Source organism: Nuphar pumila, chromosome 9, assembly GCF_984573655.1.
Source record: "Nuphar pumila chromosome 9, dmNupPumi1.hap1.1, whole genome shotgun sequence".
In the NCBI taxonomy this organism is placed as follows: domain Eukaryota; kingdom Viridiplantae; phylum Streptophyta; class Magnoliopsida; order Nymphaeales; family Nymphaeaceae; genus Nuphar; species Nuphar pumila.
In genome coordinates, this window is record NC_143257.1 from 118,832,568 (window position 1) to 118,852,578 (window position 20,011).

The 20,011-nt window shown below is 35.2% G+C and overlaps 1 non-coding gene across 1 annotated transcript; it reads left to right on the forward strand.

The window, feature by feature from the left end:
* The first annotated feature begins 13,291 nt into the window (after positions 1 to 13,291).
* On the forward strand, positions 13,292 to 13,363 carry TRNAQ-CUG (transfer RNA glutamine (anticodon CUG)). The gene has a single exon. It is a non-coding gene; the product is annotated as a tRNA-Gln (tRNA).
* Positions 13,364 to 20,011: the final 6,648 nt, after the last annotated feature.

A 20,011-nucleotide genomic window follows, 5' to 3' on the forward strand; every position in this document is an offset into this window, starting at 1 on the left:
AATGATTTGTGAAGGTCGTACTATATTTGTAGACTTACATCAAGAGTATTTAGTTGAAGGGGGTTCACACATTTTGTGGACATTCAGAAAAGTGATTTGTGAAGTTCATACTATATTTGCATACTTACATCGAGAGTATTTAGTTAAAGGAGGTTCACACATTTTGTAGACATTCAAAAAAATGATTTGTGAAGGTCGTACTATATTTGCAGATTTGCATCAAGAGTACTTAGTTAAGGAGGGTTCACACATTTTGGAGACATTCACAAAAAAATTTTATGAAGGTCATACTATACTTGTGAACTTACGTCGAAAGTATTTAGTTAAAGGAGGTTCACACATTCTGGAGACATTCACAAAAAAAATTTATGAATGTCGTACTATATTTTGCTGGCTTATGTTGACAAATTTTAATTAAAGGAGGTTCACACATTTTGGCGACATTTGCAAAAATGATTTGCGAAGGTTGTACTATATTTGCAGACTTATGTCAAGAGTATTTAATTAAGATATGAATGCCCTAACCTTCTCATGCGAATATCCTCACACATTTGCAAATGTCCTCCTGACACTTGTGAATCTTTGTGCGCGCATTAAATGCGACTATTCACATGTTCAAAAGGTGTGTTTCACATTTAGGGTTATTTTTGCATAAAATTAGGGGTTTTATGGTCCCTAACCTGTTTTCCCCAAAAATATTTTTTGATGACTAATTCTGGCGAATCTTCGATGTTATAGCTTTATCTCCGTCATGCTGTGACTTTTTTAGCATCGAGCATATCATCGATGGTGAGATATTTCGATAAGCACATGTTTCGCTCCCTATAATAGTTGAATCAATTATTTTTTAAAACAGTGGCATGAATCAATTATTTTTTGAAATATTGATATGAATAAGTTAATTTGTGAAACAATTACATGGTTCTCAAGTTATCTTTGCATTCTATAGCCCATTCCATTTATTTTTTGTAATTCGATTTCATGTGAAATAATCTATTTCAATCGCCTATTCCATTTATCATTTGCTCACTTGTTATAAATCTTATGCTCATAATTTTTAAATACCATTATTGTTCCATATATTTTCACCATAGTCGACAACTAGGTTTTGATAAAATATATAATAAAGATTTATGAGTTCTATTATGATAATATAAAATATTTTTAACGTATAAATTTATGAAAATATCAATTGTTAGTAACCATTGGTTAATAAACTTACATGATAATTCAAAATTTGTTAGGAAGAAAATTTGGTGAACTAATAAACAACTACATAAGCCTTGGACATTATTTACAAAGAAGTGCATTCCACAAGAATTATGTTTTTTCAATAAATCGATTCGATCCAAAACATATTTTTTAATAAATAAGCAATAATAAACTTGGATACAAATTCTTATTAAGCAAAAGCACATGCAATTATGTTCTTTAAATTGACCTAATTTAATAAAATTGAGTAACATGGAATGTACTATTCACACACAAACACAATGGTATACCTTTAGCATGTTTTATTTAGTATATTAGAAGTTTTTTTTCTTAATTTGGTATGCTGCTATCCTCGAATTTAGTTGTTTATCTATTGTTTATCTTATATTATAAAGATGACTAGGGAACACTTGCATATTTTTGATTTTTTTTTTGCATTTTCAATAGCTTATTTTGTTTGTTTTTTATAATTTGATTTCATGTAAAATAGCCTATTTAGTTTCTTCTTTGCCCATCTCCTTTATCCTCAAATTTGTTTGTATAGAAAATTGTTCATTTATTATAAATATGATGAGTGAAAAGACTATCGTGGAGGCACCAATACCTACACCTACACCTATTGATAGAACATAGCAACAAATAGATTACACACAGGCTAATCTGCCCTATTATGAAGTATGAAAGAGGCTTGAAATGTGGATAAAAAGAGAACCTACTGTGTGGCCAAGTGTATGAGTGCCTGATATATTTTACAACAAATGCAACATTAATAAGATGAAACCGAGATTGCCGTGTTCAAATAATAAGCAACAAATATATTCAATGGCAACAAGAAAAGTTATTGCTGCATGAAAGGTTGAAGAGCTAGTGTCCAAAATTATCTCCCATCTAAGAAGCATTTGAGAAGAGGGATGTTAGTGAGTATTTAGTGGTGAAGAAGTATTAAAAACCATTGACGTTAGAGTCTTCAATAGTTGTTAACCTGCATGCCCAACTGGAGGAAGAAGGTAACGCAGCCACCTGCAGTGGCAATGGTCAGATGGATATGGAGAATATGGACACCGTGAGGGTGGAAAGGGCAAAGGAGGAACCTCAACAAGGGAAGGGTGTCAAGGCTGATATGGAGGAGACTATGGAGAAGAGAAAAGAATTGCCTATGAGGTTGAGTTTGATATTGATGATGGTGAGAGGATAGAGAAGTAACCTTAGCAAATGGAGGAGGTTGAGGTGGAGGAGAGGGATTATTAGGAGTCTGAGGTGGAGAGGGCGGAGAAGGAGGTGGAAGATCATCCTTTGAAAGAGGAAGTGCATACTCCGCTAAAGAGGTCACAATGACAAAGAAGGTTCAATGCTCGTGGACATGTATTTTCTTAATTTGTGAGTGTATGCAATATGTTTGCAATCGATTTCAATGTTACATTCAATCATTGATTAAATTGTCATATATGTGTGTATGAATCATGTTTGTAAGATAACTAGTTTGAATATTGTAATTCAATGATTAATTATGATGCGTGTCTGTGAAGCTTTTTTGTAAGTTAACCAGTTTGAATATAGCAATTCAATTATTAGTTTGTCATATTTGTGTGTGCCAAACATGTTTGTAAGATAGCCAGTTTGAATATTATAATTCAATAATTAAATTGTGATATGAGTGTATATTTGTAAGATAATTAGTTTGGATAATGTAATTCATGGCAATGTATTAAATGCAATAGTGGATCTGTTATGTGTTATTGTGTGTAGTTGCATCTAGTCTACTAAAATAAATCAATTTTAGTGTTATATTCAATGATTGATATGTGATATGTGGCTAATTTCATGCAAATTCTTATTAATGTCTGCAGTTGTAATTAGGTCACTAAAATAAATAAATTTGAGTGTTATATTTAATAATTAAATTGTGATATGTAATTGATTCTTTGCAAATTATATTGTGATTGTAGGATCCACAACCATAAAGAACAGATGATTCAATGCACTATATGCATCGGTTCTACTGGTTCTAAGTACACGAGTGTGTCGTAACACTATCGGAGGATGCAAAGGAGTGGCCAATCAATTGCACTTCTGATGATTGTTAGAGGTTTCACCATGGAACATTGGTCATAGTCTAATAGATTCTATGATGCAGTTTTGGAATCCACAACAAACACATTTCAGTTCTCTTATTTTGAGATGACCATCACCTTGGAAGATGTAACATTCATCACAGGATTAAAGTATCATGGAGAGCCAATAAATGCAAATTGGTTTGAAAATTTTAAGTATCAATGTGAAGTTTTATTAAGAGCAACCGATAATGCATTTGAAGGTGAAATGTTGAAGTTGTCATGATTAAGAAATGCATATGACAACAACAAGGTGATGAGACAAAAAATATCCTATATGGGAGGGAAGGCCGATCCTAGGATAGAAAAAGAGTTGAGGGCACTCTTGCTCTATTTTTTTGGCAACTGTGTATTTATCAACACTGGTAGGAAGTCGATCCATATCTTATGTGCAACTAGTGCAAGACCTGGATTGTGTTAATAAATATGCATGGGGAGTAGCTTAAGTTGCATACCTATATGCAAGTTTAAGTCAAGTGAAGCGTGAAAGAAAAAACTTGGTCAGCATGCAGATTTTGTTGAAGGTACAAAATTTGTTTCATTGATTTGATTCGATTCATACAAAAACATGAACTTCTTATCTTTATGTACTAATCTGTGTAGTAATCCATGTATTGATCCTTGTAACTTTGGATATGGGAGCATATATCCATTGGAAGACCCCTTAGACGTAACCAAGTCCCTAGGTTTCTATGTATTCTATGTAGAGTAGGTCACGCAAGAGAGAAAACAACGAGGAAGAGGAAAAGGAAGAGGAAGAGAAGAAGGGTCAGCCCATAGGGAGGACCTTTTGGAGTGTAAAGTCGCGTTTGTTGTTCGAAGCACATGTAAGTATATATAAAACATATGGTTATATATTTTATAAATAATACAATATAAGACTCACTAATGAATGAAACTTTATTATGTAGGTAATGTAATGCTCTTACGAAGATGTAGATGATGATGAGGATTTGGTTATACATGCCATGGAGCTCACAAAGAAAGACATTTGGTTGCACAACATGAATGAAGTTGAATACCATATGAGCAGTTAAGTGGTTCAACAGTTTGGATATGTTCAACGACAACCCCATCACTCTTTTTGTGTTAGCAGAAGTGTTCCATGCTGTTTAAAGTATGAGTCAACTCCGTTTTTTAAAAAACTGCAAAACTAGTGTGACGACGGCAATGACATCGAATATTATTTCATTATATGCGTGTGCAAGGAGAATGTAGATGCTCACAACTAGCAGTTGCCAAGCAGTTTCAACACCAAGAAGAGTAGTGAGATGATAATACACAAACATATATATACTTTGATTTTCTCATACACTTTGATATTCATAATTTGATTATACTTGATTACAAATTTACTTTATTTATAAATTTACTCTCATTACAAATTTATTACCTCATATAAATATATACTTTGATTACAAATGCAAGGGGGGCAAACAAGTTGGGGCTAGGAGTCTGAAGCTTAGAAGGACTTCAAGTGGAGTGGATGTAATGACAAAGTTAGTTCTTGCAAAGGTTGAAATTCGTAAGCTTCAAGATTTGCTTGCAATAAAAGATGAGCAATTCACTACTAAGGAGATCATTGTAAAAGCTAAGGAAGAGCTTTTGCAGACACATGTATAGCTCCAATCTACCAAGGATAAGGAACTTGAGGAGCTAAGAGCATGATGGTAGGATGTGCAATATCCACAAGTCGCAAGCACCGAATTTCTCGCAGTTCTGATGCTTTCACAAACATTTATCAATTGTATAGATACTGTTATAATTATGTTATTATTTGTACACTTTTGTTGTAGTTAATTATAATTAAATGTTAGGTTTGTACTTTGTTTCAATATTTAAATATGCTTACTATGAATATGTGAATGTATATACTATATTTTTGTGTAAAAATGTATTGACATATTTTTGTGTATGGACGTATGGATGCTTTAAAAAACATGTGCTTAAATAAATATTTTTATATACTCTTGTTGAATTGTAGATGCATATATAATTTGTAAAAGATTTTTTTATACTGTGTATGGATGTTTTGGCAGAGTATGTAACATGTACTTTATACTATATTTGAAAGTCTAAATTACTGAATGTAATGGCATGAATGTATGTAAATAACAAGTGTTTATACTATTTTTGAATGATGACATTGTTAACATCATAGTGTCCAAACATGAGAACACTCACACACTCTCATATTAACCTTATCAATTATATGACGTTCACACATCAAAGTTTATACTTAAAAGAGGTTCGCATGCAATGAATGCACAAATGTCCTCAATTCTGCGAATATATGACATGAACCTACGAAGCTCGCAATCATCAGAGAGTTGAGAAAGTCAGGATGTTTTCAACACATATCATCGAATTTTGACCCATATTTCTGGACCTTCTAATTGGATGATGTTTCTTTATAAAATGTCATGAGTTTCCAAAAATTTATGGTGCAAACATCACTCATATCCTGTTATTATCATCTACACAATATTCGTAACTAATCTACACAGTCACAAACACACATTTCACAATAAGAGTTACTCAAACATAAGTTATGTTGTGGCCAACCTCACCATATATACTGAACTTGTATGACACATCATTTGGTGCTATTTTTTGTCTATTCACATTAGGTTGCCCTAGTTTATGCATTATTTTATGTAGATAAACTAGAATAAGAGTTAATGGAGCGGTGTGTGAGACATTATCCATCATAAAAAAAATGCAAATGTATGATATGCAGTTATATACAAATCAACTTTAAAGTATTTGTTACAATAATCTTCTAATAGTTTTTTCATACAAAATGAATGCAATCATATGTTCGCATAAAATCTCACTTATCACTCATTGCAAGAACATCACTCTTCTCAAGATCAACATTGTAACTGTGAGATCAGTTGTAGGCCTTTTACAGACGTTGGTGGCAATATACGATAATCACACGTAGTTGTTGTGGCTTTTTCTTCAGTGCCTCTACCTTTTCTTTTACCTTAGACACAACGTTTGACATTTTTTGCCTGATATTTATTATTTTTCTCAAACAATGTCATTATCACAGGACGAAGCCTCTCAAGAAGAGGCACTAGAGGCTTGTCACATATATGAAAAATCTGCAAATTGAAGCTTTCTTCTATATTAGATGTTAAACACCCATATTTTTTTTGGAAAGTGAGATGTAGCCTAAAACTGTGGTACCACGTTGGCCATAATATAATTATATGCGACTTGAATTTTTCTCCAGACCTTTTCAAGAAAATATGTGTACTATGGTTTCGAAATGCATTGAGTGATGAACTAAATTTCTTTACAAAGTTCTCTATTAAGTGCTTCATGCAATATCCAACATGACACCTAGGTCATATGTGAGGGATATCCTACGTTATCCTTGGGTGCCTATATGAGATAACTGTCAATTACCTTTTCTTGCTAAAATCATCGAATTGTATGAGTTTGTGCTTTAGACACTAAAAAAATCATGGTTATGAGTTCTTAGACTCCTTATCTACAAATGCAAATGCTACCAAAAATATTTCGCTACAATGATCAATATTATGAGACGATAACAGTGGCATGCTGCCTTGCTGGAAAAGTCGTCAGACAGTGAATGACTAGATGCATGGTGCAAGCAACAAGCCTGAAGCCCTAACCCAGCCTGAGCAGAGTTGAGAGAGAAAGAGAGAGTAGACCTGCCAGGGGGTGCACTAGAGGGTGCCACCGAATGACAAATAGCCGAAGGCACTAAGCAGAGCTACCACAGGCCAAAGGCTCAAAGAGAGAGGGAGAGAGAGGGGCGCAATTGGTGGCATTTCATGCCTTCTAGGAGAGAGAGAGAGAGAGAGAGAGAGAGAGAGAGAGAGAGAGAGAGAGACGAAAGGGATAAGGTCGTCAGACATGAGTGCCCACCCTGACCTGGGTCACGGTGAGCACTGCGTACCCTGATCCATACCCCTTGGGGGATTTTTGTGGGTTAGGGCGGGCAGTGCCCACCCTCCTCACAACGTGGCTCCGCCCCTGCGTGTGTTTGAACATTTAAGAGGCATTTGAAATGCAGAACAAAAGCCACCTAAGAACAAAGCAGTTCCCACAATGGCTTGTTTATTGTTTGATACAAATTTTATCCCAAATTCTTGTAACGCAAGCCCCTGAGGTCCAACTCTAATGTCTTCGATGTTGGCAGGCAAGCCACGTCCAGGGATGCATATGCCCCCTTAAGGGGCATTTACAAAATATGGGAAAGAGGCTACTTTTCATACGAAATACATGAATGCCCCTTTGGGATACTTGAAATAGAGCCTATTTTTTCATATGTAGTGTCTTTCGCATGAAAATGGAGCTGCACTCCTCCCACGCATAAGCGATTTCATGTGAGAGAGTGCATTTGCTGGAAAATGCACCTTCGACTTACACTTGTGTCACAAATAGGGGTGTCAATGGGTTGGGTTTGACCCAGACCTGACCCGTACCAAACCCTATAGGGTTAGGGTTTGGTGATAAGCAAGGAGGTCCAGTTAGAATCTGGGTCACATTCAAAGGGTGCGATTAATATATGGAGCTGGGTATAATTTGTGAAATTTCATATCGGACCTGGGTCCGACCCGAGTTTTGACTTAGATCTGCAAATTTTCAATGTAAAAAAGATAAAAAATATTATGTTACTGGGTATGGTCCGGGTCAGGTTCATGTAATCCATATAGAATCTGAGTATGATTTCTCTTATAGTGGATCTCATTTAGGGGTGGCAAAACCTGACACGACCCGCCAACCCGCCTCTTAGGCGGGTTCAGGTTTGGAAAAAATGAACCCGTTTAATAAACGGGTCGACCCGCCTAACCCGTTTATTAAACGGGTCGGGTTCGTGTTAGGGGTATGCCAACCCGCCAACCCGCCTGACCCGTTTAATAAACGGGTTAGGCGGGTGGGTCGACCCGCCAACCCGCCAACTCGTCTGCCAACCCGCCAACTTGACCCGTCAACCTGCCTACCTGCCAACCCGATCCGTCAACCCGCCAACCCAACCCGCGAACCTGAAAACCCGTTTACCCGACCCAAGCCATTTATTAAATGGGTTGGCGGGTCGTGTCGGGTTACCCGTTTATTAAACGGGTCGGGTTCGTGTTTGCCACAGCCGACCCGTTTAATAAATGGGTCGGGTTCGGGTTGAGGTATGCTGACACGCCAACCCGCCAACCCGACCCGATTGCCACCCCTAATCTCATTCAATCCGAGTTCAGACTTGATACCAGCATCTCAAATCAGATATGGGTTTGGTTCTACCTGAGTTTGAACCAAACCCGACTCGTTGACAACCCTAGTCACAAATGCTCCCTTAGAATCGATTAACCAAGTTTGTTACAATGAATGAGAGAGAGAGAGAGAGAGAGAGAGAGAGTATCTTTGGCGCCCATGGGACGCGTCTTGCTGACACATGTTTGGTTCACTAGAAAACGACCTTTGGATCATGTTTTTCAGACTTTTGGAGGGATGAAAAATCACCGGCTAACAATATACCTAATTTTCAACTAACAAAAGATTGTAATCTTATTCTGGAAAATTTTTGATCCAAAGATTGATTCTTACTATTTTAATCATGCCAAACAAATCCATAGAGTTACGTCAAGACAATCTCTTTTATGACTTGTTTCAACCAAGGGGTTTGCGGTAGGCCTGTGTAGTTATACACTGCCGGTCCCAAGCCCGGATAAAGGAGGAGGGTTGCGGTAGGCCTGTGACAGCCAGCATAAAAACTTTGTCATATCCTATGAAAATGAACCAATATGAGAATTTCGTTGGGGCGTTCCCTACTGAGCGACGCGCTGTACTCTCTAGGCCCGGAGGCAGTGATAAATGTGCAAGGGTTGCTAGGTCGTCGCCCAGAAGCGACGCGTCACACCGGCGCCCGGGTGTGGTGTCAAATAGGCAAGGGTTCCCTCACTTTGTTGGACGGGTGGGGGTAAAGAAGTTAGTCCAAGACCATAAAATTAGGTTAGCCACTTGGAACATAGGGTCTTTAACTGGTAAGTTGGTAGAGTTAGTAGATGTTATGTGTAGGAGAAAGATTGATATTTTATGTCTTCAAGAGACCAAATGGGTAGGTGAGAAAGCTAAAGTGATAGAACCTTGGGGATATAAGATTTGGTATACAGGAATAAATAGGAATAGGAATGGAGTAGGGATTGTTATGAGTCGTCAGTTTATAGATAATGTAGTTGAAGTCCGTAGGAAGGGTGATAGAATTTTACTTATTAAATTAGTATTAGGTACGGATATTATTAATATTATTAGTGTTTATGCACCTCAAGTAGGTTTAGATGATTCCATTAAGCATCAATTTTGGGAAGATTTAGATGGAGTAGTACAAGAGACATCTTATGGAGAAAAGCTTTTCATCGGCGGTGACCTTAATGGACATGTAGGCATTAGTAGGGATGGATTTGAGAATATCCATGGAGGCTATGGTATAGGAGAAAGAAATGAAAGTGGAGAAAGGATTTTAGATTTTTGTTTGTCCTATGATATGATCTTAGCAAACACTTGGTTTAGGAAGAGGGAGTCTCACCTAGTAACATTTAAAAGTGGGGTTAATACGAGTCAGATAGATTTTTTCCTACTTAAAAAGAGAGATAGGGGTTGTTGCATCGATTGTAAGGTTATACCAGGAGAAAGTGTAGCTACACAACATAGAGTCTTAATTTTAGATCTTAGAATTAGACAATGCCGCAAAAGGGATAGACATAGGATAGATCCTAGAATTAAGTGGTGGGCACTGAAAGGAGCTAAACAAGGAATGTTTGTAGAGCAGGTAGTTAAGGAAGTTGATTGGTGTCTCGAGGAGGATTCAGAATCAATGTGGAATAAGATAGCGGGTGGTATGAGAAAAGTAGCTAAGGAGGTATTGGGTGAGTCTAAAGGCGGTGCACCACTAGGTAAGGATACATCATGGTGGAACGAGGATGTCAAATTAGCTATTAAGGTTAAAAGAGAGTGTTATAGAAATCTAAGTAAGAGTCGTGATAATGAGAATTTGGAGAAGTATATGATAGCAAAGAAGGAAGCTAAAAAAGTTGTTCGAAACGCGAGGGCTAAGGTATATAAGGAGGTTTATGACAAGTTGGATACCAAAGAAGGCGAGAAGGATATTTATAGGCTTGCAAAGATGAGAGATAGGAAATCGAAGGATTTGGGTATGGTTAGATGTATCAAAGATGAAACGCAAAGGGTTTTAGTCAAATATGAGGAGATTAAGGAGAGATGGAAAGATTATTTTGATAAGCTATTTAATGATAGTCATGCTCAAGATCTTGGAGACTTCTCCATTCCTTTTCATGAGATAAATCGTGACTTCATGCGCAAGATTCAAAAGAAAGAAATTGCAGAGGCTTTGAAGAAAATGAAATCAAGAAGGGCAGTTGGCCCAGATGGTATACCTATCGAGGCTTGGAAATGCTTGGGAGAGAAAGGTTTAGAATGGTTGACAAATCTTTTTAACTTGATTTGGCGAACAAATAAGATGCCTAATGAGTGGAGGAAGAGTACTTTGGTGCCTTTATATAAGAATAAGGGTGATATACAAGATTGCACAAACTATCGTGGTATAAAACTCATGAGTCATACTATGAAACTTTGGGAGAGGGTGATTGAGTCTAGGTTGAGGAAGGTTGTCATGATATCGGAGAATCAATTTGGTTTTATGCCTGGAAGATCAACTATGGAAGCTATACATCTTCTTAGACAACTTATTGAAAGATATAGAGAGAGGAACAAAGATTTGCATATGGTTTTTATTGATTTAGAGAAGGCATACGATAGAGTACCTAGGGACGTTCTCTGGTGGACAATGATGAAGAAAGGTGTTTCTCTCAAGTACATTAGTATAATTAAAGATATGTATGAAGGAGTAGTAACCAATGTCCGCACTTGTGGAGGGGTGACAACCAATTTCCCGATAACGGTTGGGTTACATCAAGGATCTGCTTTAAGCCCTTTCCTATTTGCGATAGTGATGGATGAGCTTACGAGATCAATTCAAGAAAATGTACCGTGGTGTATGTTGTTTGCTGATGATATTGTTTTGATTGATGAGTCTAGAGCTGGGGTTAATGCTAAGTTAGAATTATGGAGACAGACATTGGAAGCTAGAGGTTTTAAGTTGAGTAAGAGTAAGACTGAATATATGGAATGTCGGTTTAGTAAGCAACGAAGTAGTGATGGGAGTGTAGTGAAGCTTGGTGAGCAAGATATACCGGTGAATGATTATTTCAAATATTTGGGATCCATCATTCAAAAGTATGGAGAAATTGATGGAGATGTAAATCATAGGATAAAGGTTGGGTGGATGAAATGGAAAAGTGCTACTGGAGTGTTGTGCGATCGTAGAATGCCATTGCGGTTGAAGGGAAAGTTTTATAGGACGACTATTAGACCCGCTTTACTATATGGTACGGAATGTTGGGCTGCCAAGAGACATCATATTCAAAAAATGAGTGTAGCTGAGATGCGGATGCTTAGATGGATGTGTGGAAATACAATAAAAGATAAGATTCGGAACGAAGAGATACGTAAGAAGGTAGGTGTTGCACCCATTGAAAATAAGATGCGAGAGAATCGTTTACGGTGGTTTGGACATATTCGGCGAAGGCCTAATGATGCTCCAGTTAGAAGGTTGGAGAAATGGGAAAATATATTAGTTAAAAGAGGTCGGGGTAGGCCTAGGAAGACTTGGATGGAGATGATAGGAAAGGATATGAATGCTTTGAACCTCACCGAGGACATGGCGTTGGATAGAAATGATTGGAGGAAAAGGATTCATGTGGAAGACCCAAAATGAATTTCTTTTTTGGTTCATATCGCTGACCCCAATTGTTTTGGGATGAAGGCGTAGTTGTTGTTGTTGTTGTTGTTCAACCAAGGGGTTTGGAACACTGACAGTATCGGTATCGGCCAACGATTCAGCTGTATCGGCCCGATACTGATAAGTGAATCGTTCTTTATTGGCTAAAAAATACTAAAAAAACATTACGTGTCAATCAGAACATGACACATGTTAAAACCATTAAAATAATATTAAATTTTTTTAAAAAAATTAGTATTTTTATATTTATTAAAAATAGCTGATTCAGGGGTGATGCATATGGATTTTCTGCCAATACGATACTTACACACAACATTGGCTTGGAACCCATGAGGGTGGCCAATACTTTCCTTATTTTGTGTATCTTTTAGGGTAGCCAATACATCCCTTTAAGCTGTCAATGGGATGGGTTCAATGTTATCAGTATTCGGTGCGTATCGGCCTATACTCATCGTATCGGTAGAAAATCAATACGTTACAAGCCTGAATTAGTTATTTTTCAATAAATAAAAAATACCAATTTTTTTTTTTTTATTATTTTAAAATTTATTCAATGGTTTTAACATGTGCAACATTAGGATTGACACATAATAAATTTTTATTATTTTTGGGCCGATACATAATGATTCACTTGAGTATCGGTATCGGTATCGGTATAGGCCGATACAGCTGAATTGATGGCCAAACTATTGAGGGCCGATACTGACAACATTGGTTGGGTTTGTGTTGGTTACCCAATTTGGACAAAATCCTGAATATTTTGAGTATGAAAATAAAAAAGTGCCAATAGAAATAGTATTTAGTTAGGGTAGACTTGTTTCTAGTTTAACATGAGGGTCAAATTTTTTTTTTATTTACACAGAGAAACTACATCAGGATCATAGACCTAGCCGCGTTGGCTCTGCCTGCCCTACTTATGGTTGTTGTCCTGACACCGTAAAACTCGTCAGGCATACCCCTTGCCCTCAGAGACTATGACTTCTAGAAGATGTCCGAACAGACCTGACTGAGAAGAGTGCTTTATCCCTTGTAAAAAGGAACGTAAGTTTCAAACTGCCTATTATATCAACTAAACTTTATTAGTATAGTATTAATAGACGTGGCTACTATTTCCATCAACGGTCCCATGGTCTAGTGGTTAGGACATTGGACTCTGAATCCAGTAACCCGAGTTCAAATCTCGGTGGGACCTTTAAAATCTGTTTTTTTAGTCTGAAACAGTAAGTCTTCGTCACATTAGACTCTGAATCCAGTAACCCGAGTTCAAATCTCGGTGGGACCTTTAAAATCTTTTTTTTTTAATCTGAAACAGTAAGTCTTCGTCACTTCACCCGTATAAAACTTGAAAGGAATTATTTTAGTTAAAAAATTAAAAAGCGGTGTTGGTGCTTATTAAAAAAATTGGGTTCTTTTAGGGAAATATTCAACTAGTTGAAAATCTAACCCACTACGAATTATTATGAAAAATAAAAATAAAAACCTGAGAATAACAAAAAATAAAAAAATTTGTAAGAAAATACTGAAAATTAACTAGAAACAAAAAATAATTAAAATAAAACCTTTTGGAACCCAATTCAAGTCTCTCTAATCCTCCCAATTCAAGTCTCTCTAATCCTAGATCTTTCTTATATTTATAGAAAAAGAATCGTAATCCTAATAAGGCCTAAACTATCATTTTTGATAAGCATCAATGAAGAAAACACATCATAATTCTACTAAATTACTAAAATAAAATATGAAACAATTATTGAGATCCAATATCCATTATAATGACCCAAAATAATAAAATATCCAAACTAAATTGATTTGGATCTCCAATGATCTAATGAACTGGGTGAACCCAATATGTGTTGCTCTGCTCTTGCATCAATGCCTCATGGGAAATGACCACTAAAAACTGCGGGATACATCCTGAAAGCAATGTAATTTGATCTGGCATCCTTCGTCACGAGTTTTCACACACACTAGGTAGGCGTTCTTATAATGTTGGAGAGTTATGCATCAAGTAGTATTATGAACATTTTAGATTTTTTGCAAAACATGACCATCTTATTGTTAATGGTTACTTTAAATTTTAATTTCTTAGATTAAACAATAAATGTAGGGCCCCCAAGAGGGGTTGGTTTAGTGGGGTAGGGCCTTGGCTACTAGACGGCCACTCAAGGTTTGATTCTCATGGGTGTCGCCCCTCTGCGCAAGCCAAAGCATAGCATAGGCCTTGGGGGCAGGTGTCCTAGCCTCAAAGTTTTATGTTGCTGGCACAATGACCATAGGTATGACAGGTTGAGCCAGTGCGACGAGGTCTTCATGCTAGGTGTGGTTTCTTCGGCTTATAAATAAAAAAAAAAACTAAATGTAGGGTTCAAGAAGTTGAGATCTATATCCGCTTAGTTTGTCATGCCACTTGAAGCTGTAAACACCAGCAAACTTTGTGTTATTGAAGTGTGATTATGAGTGTATTTGTTGTGTTTTTAATGATAATGAGGATAAACCAGTAATATGGTTCGGATGTCACATTATGGGCTTAAAGGTATTACATTGGTTGTGACCCAATTTAGAGTATCAAACTTGTAAGTTATACCATCCTTCAACTTGAACTCCTTAAGCTAAACCACCTAGCCAAGTAGAACATGCCAAAATTTAAAATAGGATGATTCTTAAAAAATATAGCATAAAAGTACCAAAATGCATAAGCCCCCCCTTTTTTTTACTTTGTCCAACTTCTAACTCATTAAAAAAAATGCTTTAATACTTAATTTTTTAGCTAGGCGAAGGGAAACCCCTCTATCACCTCTTGGATATTTTCTTCATAACAGGTGAAAACTAAAGTTTGGAGGCACACAACAATGGTGCTTTCTTAAAAGCAACAGTTGGCACATCAAGTGTGAACTTGGGTGCAGTAGGGTTGGATACAACCTCGTTTCTGGGATACAACGAAGCATGCACTTCAATGTGCAATACCAACCACTTCTCATAAACGATAATGAAAGCGAGAAAGAGAACACGAAAAAGCGAGAGGAAAATGGCTAAGTTCATTGACATAATGATACGAGGCAACTAGAGTTTATATAGATCCAGTAGAATGGTCTAGAGGACCGTTTGCATGGTCCCATAAAGGCGAAATAGGTGATATGCACCCATTTAAGGCCCACTGCATGCACTCACTCACCATCCCAACGTGCTATGAAGATACCTTTTAGGTTTTGAACTTTCACTTAGTGTGAACTTGATTGAGACAATCTTAGAAACTAAGTAGTTAGCCCTTGAACTTAGTCTATATTGAGGACTTTCTAGGTCCATTTACACTCACATTCATTTCAGTTAACTATATGTGCTATCAATATATAAAGGCTGCATATATTTTGAGTTTTATGTATTATCCCACTTCATGAGTACTTTAGAGATAACCTGAATCTCATAAAAGGCAACCCATACTTTAACACTCATTTAGGTGAGTCTATCAAAAGTGGAAACCTATTTGAACCACTTTAACCAATTTGATGTATCTTATTATGAGCCATGAGACTCATCCTCATATCACAAGTTTTTGAGCACTTACATCAGAATGAGACGTGAAAATACTCATTATCTTCATAGATTCTTTAGTGCTCACCCAATTACCCCAATGACTTGTTCTTCTCATTGAACCAAAAACTCAATTGACCTGAATCATTTTATTGGGTTTCCATCATGAGTAATTTTTTAGTAGGTTTTAATCCCATTATCTCATATGTACTTTTAATGATTTTTCAAGAAATGACTTTTGTTAGTGGATTTATCAAGTTTTAACAAGATTTCATATATTCAATTGATGTTACTATTTTATTGAGTAAATCATTCATATTATTGTGCTTTAAACAAAAATGTCTAGATTTTCCATTGTATATATTGCTCATTGATTTATCTATAACAACTTGGCTATCACAGTAAATCACTATAGGGGGCAAGGGTTTGCTACTCAATAGAATCTCAATCAAGAGATTCCTCAATCATTCAACTTTCATACTAGTAGATGCTAGTGCTATAAGCTCAACCTCTATAATGGATTGTGTTATGATGGTTTGTTTCTTGGATTCTTAGGATATTGTAGTCCCAAATCCAAGAATAATGACTCATTCACTTGTGAATAAAAAATCATCTTTATTTGAATTTTAAGCTCAACCTCCATAATGGTTAGTAGATTTCTTCGTATATATTAACCCATAATCGAATGTTCCTTTAAGGTACTTCAGGACCCTTATGATTCCATACCAATGCTCATGTCCTCGATTGCTAGTATATCTACTTAATTTTCTTATGCAAAATGCTATATCTAGTCAAGTTTCATTCATAGCATATATAAGACTACCAATAATATTAGTGTACTCAAGTTAGAAAATACCTCTTCTAGTGTATTTATATAATTTAACATTGGGATCAAACAAAGTCTCAACACACTTGCAATCAAAACAATCAAATTTTCTAAACAATTTTGCAATATAATGTGATTGAGTTAAACCATAACCATGCTCATGTCTAAAAAGTTTAATTCCAAGAATCACATCAGTCCCATGTCTTTCATATCAAAATTAAAAGATAAAATTTTTTTAGTATCATTTATGCATTTTATACTATTGCTAAATATTAACATATCATCTACATATAAACAAGTAATGACAATATTTTCATGATCAACTTTAGTATAAATGCATTTTTTAGATTCAAGAATGTCAAAATCATAACTCAAAATCACTTGGTCAAATTTTTTATGTCATTGTTTTGGAGCTTGTTTCAAACTCTATAAAGACTTAAGAAGTTTGCATTCTTTATTTTCTTGACCAAGAAGTACAAAATCTTTTTGTTATTACATGTAAATCTTTCTTCTAGATTGCCCTTTTAACATCCATTTGATGAATTCTAAGCTTGAAAATCGAAGCTAGGGCTATAAAAACTCTAATTGAAGTAATTCTAGAGACTAAAGCACACATGTCAAAATAATCAATCACACATTTTTGTTTAATGCCATTTGCTACTAATATTTCTTTAAATTTATCAATAAATCCATAAACCCTAAACTTGTTTTTGAAAATCTATTTACAACCAAGCGATTTAAAATCAAGTGGTAAATCTATTAAAACCCAAGTTTTATTTTCAAGAATTGAATTAATTTTACTTTGAATAGTTTCTTTCCAAGATGCAACAACATGAGAGGACATAGTTTCAAAAAAAGTTAATAAATCTCCATAAATCTTGTAAAGGCAAAAATCTATTCCAAAATAATTTGATTTCTTAATTCTTTTACTTTTTTTGATTTCTAGATTCTAAGGTTCCAAAATACGCTTTTTGGATACATGTTTGCATAAAGTATTGAAAGAAAAAGGATTGTGAAAATATTTGAAAGCTAGATATTCTCTAAATTTGACTTATATAGATTCACAAATTACTTTAGTTTTTAAGTTCATAAATTTATATGTTTTGTTGTTTTGAGAGTAGTCAATAAAAACACGTGTTAGTTTTCGACCATATACTTTAGTTTGTTTAGGTTCATCAAATCTAACATAAGCAATACAACTCAAACCTTAAGATTACTTAAATTTGGTTTTCTATTTTTTCATAATTCAAAAGAGTAACATCCCATTTCAAGTAAGGCGCATAATTAAAAAATAACATGTATTAAGTAAAGCTTCTCTCCATAAATTAAAATTAAGACCAAAACTAATAAGAATTACATTCACCATATCAATTAAATTTTTATTTTTATGTTCTGCAACACCATTATGATTAGGAGTGTAAGGAAGGTTTTGCCTATGTATACCATGTTCATCACAAATTTGATAAAATTATGAGACAAGTATTTTCCACCTCTATGACCTAACAGATACTATGTTATAGTTGTGAATTTTTTTTAACTTCAATCTTAAATTTTTTTATTGTTTCAAAGGACTCATCTTTACTTTTCATAAGATAAACATAAGCAAAATTTGAATAATCATCAATGAAAGTTATAAAGTAAAGACTATCCTCATGAGTTGAAAAGTTTTTCAAATCACAAACATCATTATATATGAGTTTAAGAATTTTGGAATTTTAGAATTTTTTCTACTTTATGAAAAGGTTTAAAAAATAAATCTTAAATGCACATATCACATTTATTATAATAACCATGCTTGCATAAAGAAATTAATCCTAACTTACTCATTTTCTTAATAAAACCAAAATAGAGATGACCAAGTCTAGCATGTCATAATTCAAGAGAGTCAAACAAATACGTAGAAACATAAACAATCTTATTGATCACATTCAGTTTAAACATGCCATCAAAAACACATTCTTTGTTTATAAACACACTATTCTTCAACAATATTAAATTAACAAAATCAAATACTATCCTAAAATTATGTGTGGTCAGTAGGAAGGATGATACAAGATTCTTTATCATGGTGGGTACATAATACATATTTATGAGGGTAAGACATTTTTAGGATGTAAATTGGAGTTTTACAATCCCTTTTTTTTCAGCCCTTGCAGGATGAGTCTCTCATGTAAACTTGATTGTCTTCTCCCACTACATTGTATGTTTTAAACATATTTAAGTTTTGACAAATATGAATTATAGACATTGAATCCATATACCACTCTTTGTCCATTTGAACAATGAAAACCGAGTTTACTACAACTACTAGGTTCTCTTCAAGAGCTTATCCCTTAGTGTTTTGTCTCTTACAGTGGCACTCTCTCGCATAATGTGCCGGTTTGCAACACACATAGCGATAAATAATTTCACATTTGAATTTCTTAAAATATTTTGGTCAAGGAAGCTTATAATTCACTATAAAAAGATTGGTAATTTGAGTCACATCCTTCAAACACAAAACTAGATATTCCATAATTTGGTTTGCACACAAATTTCATACTACCATTAATGGCATATAGGTTGGGACTCAATGAGGAATACTTTATGATAATTGATCAAATTCATGTATTCTCTCTCTCTAACGTGTCAATGGAAAGACCCCAAAGTTGCCAAAGGTGCAATAATAAAAATATAAACGGCTCATGTTACATGCAAAATAGGTCAATTTGTTGATTGTTTGAAGGCTCCCGAACCAAACCTTATCTTCCTTTGAAAAAAAAATCTTGAATACTTATGAGTCACCGCAATGACATTGGCGAGCACCAAAATGCACCCCTTTCCTCGTTTATCTCATAGGAAAATTAAAGGACAATTATTCAAAATATTTTTTAAAATTACGTAAATAGTTTGAATTTACACCCAAAAAAACCCAAAAAAGATCTGCATTCAAGAAAAGACTACTACAGATAATGATGATTCCTCTAAATGATCTATTCGTGTAAACGTAAGCTCGCCCCATTCTCAAAAGGCAGACGAAGATGAACATGAAGATGAAGATGACTTCAAGTAGAGCAATGGGGAGATTGATTATGATTAATGCAGGGAGCTGATTTAGATATGTGTGCAGGAGAGAAAAGGGCTTCCTCGGTTGGAAGGAAAGCACACTAGATTCATTTACAACAGTGATAATGAGATAGAAGAAGAGGAGGTTACAGTGGCAGGTTCTTCTCCTAATGTGCTGCATTTGAAGGGCCTACCCACTCCAAAAGCAAAACATCTGCGCTTTCCTGATGAAGATAACTGAATTACATTTGGGGAAGGGCGTTGGAGTGCCATCTTGGCACCCTATTATGTGGGAAATTCGCTACTCTCTCTCTGTAGTTTCTTTTTTAGTTTTCAGGTTGGTATCTGTTATATTTCTACAAGATGAGATCTTTTTAAAATTACCCAAAAAAGATCATTTATTTATTCATTATAATTTATTTAGTAAGAAATATGCTTTACATG